Source organism: Gopherus evgoodei, unplaced genomic scaffold (genome assembly GCF_007399415.2).
Source record: "Gopherus evgoodei ecotype Sinaloan lineage unplaced genomic scaffold, rGopEvg1_v1.p scaffold_50_arrow_ctg1, whole genome shotgun sequence".
NCBI lineage: Eukaryota > Metazoa > Chordata > Testudines > Testudinidae > Gopherus > Gopherus evgoodei.
In genome coordinates this window covers 831,437-835,014 of record NW_022060071.1, presented here as the reverse complement: position 1 = coordinate 835,014, position 3,578 = coordinate 831,437, and the positions used below count along the sequence as shown (strand labels likewise).

Sequence of the window (3,578 nt, the reverse complement as noted above, 5' to 3'; positions counted from 1 at the left end):
AGTGGGTGCCTGGGGGAAACTTTCCCTTGGAGCAGTTAATCTCCTAGCTCCCTATTGCAGGGATTCCTCCATCTTCCCCTGACGCATGTGTAATTGGTTACTAAGCCAGAAGGACTGCGGGTCGGATCCAGTCTGACAGTGCCTGTCTTCCTATTGGCATATCCTATTGGGGGTGTAAATCCAAATCTATGTTTTTTCTGATCTTCCTTGAGCTTCTGGGAATCCTAGATTTGCACTCAGAGCAGAAAGATGTCTCGTTAAATATCATCTACTTTCCTCTTCTCTTTCCTTTCAAGAAGGAAAGTTCAAAACTTCTCGGACCTGCCCAGTACGGGATGTCAGCTGTCAATTACACCACATTCACACCTGCAGTGTTCCTTCTCACTGGGATACTTGGGCAAGAAGACATCCATCTCTGGGTCTCTGTCTTCTTCTGCTTCATGTATGCTATTTCCATAGTAGGAAATTCAATCATTCTGTTCATTATAAAAACAGATCCAATCGTCCATGAGCCCATGGACATTTTCCTTTCCACGTTGGCCATCACAGACCTTGGCTTATTGATAGCCACCATACCAACGATACTGGGCCTATTCTTGTTTAAACTCTAGAGAGATCAGCCTTGATGCTTGTTTTCCCCAGATGTTCTTCATCCACTCTCTGCAATTCATTGAATCCTCTGTGCTCTTGTTGATGGCATTTGACCGCTTCATCGCAATCTGTAACCTGCTGAGATATGCCTCCATCTTAACCCTGCCGAGAATAGCCAAGATGGGACTGGTGTTTGTGCTAAGGGCAGTGGCAGCAATATTTCCACTCCTCTTTCTCCTGAAACGGTCCTAATTCTTTCGAGCCAATGTCCTCTCCCATTCCTACTGCCTGCACCAGGACGTCATAAAGCTGGTTTGTTCGGACATTACAGTCAACAACATCTATGGCTTGTTTTTTACAGTCATAACGGTGAGGTTGGACTCACTGCACATTTTCCTCTCTTATGCGATGATCCTCAAAGCAGTGCTGAGCATCACGTCCCCAACAAAATGCCTTAGGGCCCTGAACACCTGTGTCTCCCACCTCTGCGCCATCCTGCTCTTCTACATGCCAGAGTTCAGCCTGACTGTCATACACAGATTCTGGAAGAGCTCTTCTCCCTTGCTTAAAATTATCTTGGACTACATCTACCTGCTGGTTCCTCCTTTAATGAATCCAATTGTGTACAGCATGAAAAGCAACCATCTTCGTGCGAGGATAATCAGAGTGTTTGTCAAGTAAAGAGTCAGTTCATCATCCAGTTCCAGAGCTGGTGACACAGGTCATGACCACCTATTGCACCTTGGACCCTTATATACGAGGAAACAAGAGCTACTGATCTCCACTCTGTCGAGAGAGGCTAAGACCTGATGCTTAGGGGGGCCAACCCCACCCGCAGTTGAGGGAGGACAACACTCCGGGGAAAAGAGACCAAACCAGGCAGCAGCATTTACAAAGTCAATCTGTTCGTGGAGAGCCAGGGGAACGATGCGATGTTGGCCCCTAAAGAGTCATATCTTGGAATCTGGGGTTAAACGTCATACACCAAGGACAGTCTCTTATCATCAGTCTCTGTGTCCCAGGACAAGAAGCCATTGTTCTCAGCCAATTTGACCCATGCTTACAAGGCCCGCTGGTTGCTAGGGAGATGGTGGAATTAGTGGACCCCTTCTGTTAATGGGCATGCCGGCATGGTGGGATTCAGTAGTATGGAAACCGGAAATAGTATAAGACACTTACCATCAATCAAACCCTAACCCCTCCCCTTGGCCGCTTAAAAACTGCCCCTTGACACCGTAAGCTCTGACCACCTGTCACTGGAAGTCCCACCCATGGGGAATATTACTTCCGGGGTCAAGGAGGACATACAGCCGGAAGCAAAGTGTGTCATGTGACCCCTCTAAGAACTCCTCCCACTGCCCTCTACCAATCAGGAGGGGTTTCTCCCCCATAGGCCCACCCTGAGAGGAGATTTGTCCAATCAGGGGTGTTCCTGGGCATGGTGAGCCATCCGGAAGTGGTTCGTGTGACCCCTCCAAGAACTCCTCCACTGCCCTCTGCGAATCACGATGGGTTTCTGCCACACAGCACCGCCCTGAGAGCAGATTTGACCAGTCAGTGGTGTTCTGGGGTGGGGTGACCTGCCCAGAAGAGGGTCGTGTCACCCCTCTAAGAACTCGTCCCAGCGCCCTCTGCCAATCAGAGCGCAGCACTATCACCCCATGAATCCCAGCCATCGGGGCAGAAGAGGCCATCTTTTACCAAGAACACGTGCTTTAGAAATCGTGGAAACATGGACGCCTTCACCACCCTGGTGAGCACTTCGGACCTTGTGTGAGCCCCGAGGGCCTTTGGACTTGTGTGGAGAAAGCGCTACATGAGCGACAGTTCCAGCGAGGGCCCTTTGACTCAGCCGTTGGTGGATATGCCATTATCCGAAACCCAAACCCTCCTGAGGCACCTGATGAGCATGAAGGCCTCTCGTTGTTCATCCCCCAGAGGTGGAAGACGAACGCAGCTCAAGGGAGTCACCAGAGGACAAGGTGAAGAAAAAAGATGTTGCTCAGGTAAATGAATGATTAAGAAGTGACGATTGATGATGGGGTGCAATGAAATTAGGAACCGGGAGGTTGTGTAAATCTAAAAACAAGCAGTGGGGTACTTACGCTGTTTCTTTTGTGAAAATCTCTCAACAGCTCGACGATGCCTTTCTAGAGGTCTTTGAGAACTGACATTGGTAGCCTTTTGGGAGCAGCGATGAGCTGCCAAAATATTAACAACAGGTTCCCTCCTCCTCACCCCACGAGGGGGTCGTGCCCCCCCAGGGGTCATACCTTATCCAACACTCCATGTTCTTGATACCTCCCGGGACCCCTGCCTGTCCACGCACCTACCCTCTCCCCCGACTGTCCCCTGCCACACCATCTAACTCCTCCTCTCATTCCTGATCACCACCTGGGACCCCTGCCCCATCCAACCACACCTTCTCTCTCTTCCTGCCCCCCACCACCCTATCCAAACCTTGCTATGTCCTGACTGCCCCTCCCGAACCCTTGCCCCCTTTCAATTGCCCTGTTCCCTGCCCTTTGACCTCCCCGACCCCTATTCACTCCCCGACAACTCACCGAACTCCCCTGCCCTCTTCCAACACCCCGTCCCTGCTCCCTGCCCCCTTACAGTGCTGCTTGGAGCCATTCGGCTTCAGCAGGGTCCACTTGGCCGTGAACGGAACGGGCGCTGCAGGGGCCCAAGCCAAGCCAGACACAGCATCTCAGCCGGGACCTGGACCAGTGCCGGTGCCGCGAGATCAGGGCAGGAGCTGCTCGGCCGGGACCGGGACCAGCACGGTGGGGCCTGAGCTTGGCCGGGGAATCGGGGCCCGGGCTGGGCCAGAGCCACTTGGCTGTGACTGTCACCATTGGCCCAGGGTCCGAGTCAAGCCAGAGCTGTTCGGCCGTGACCGGCACCAGTGCTGCGGGGCCCGAGCCAAGCCGGCTCGGAGCCACTCGGCCGGAACCGGCACCGGTGCTGTGGGCACCTGAGCCGGG

General features: G+C 52.8%; 1 pseudogene; it reads left to right on the top strand.

Moving 5' to 3' along the window:
- The first annotated feature begins 335 nt into the window (after positions 1–335).
- On the top strand, positions 336–1,272 carry LOC115643052 (annotated as a pseudogene).
- The last annotated feature ends 2,306 nt before the right edge of the window (positions 1,273–3,578 follow it).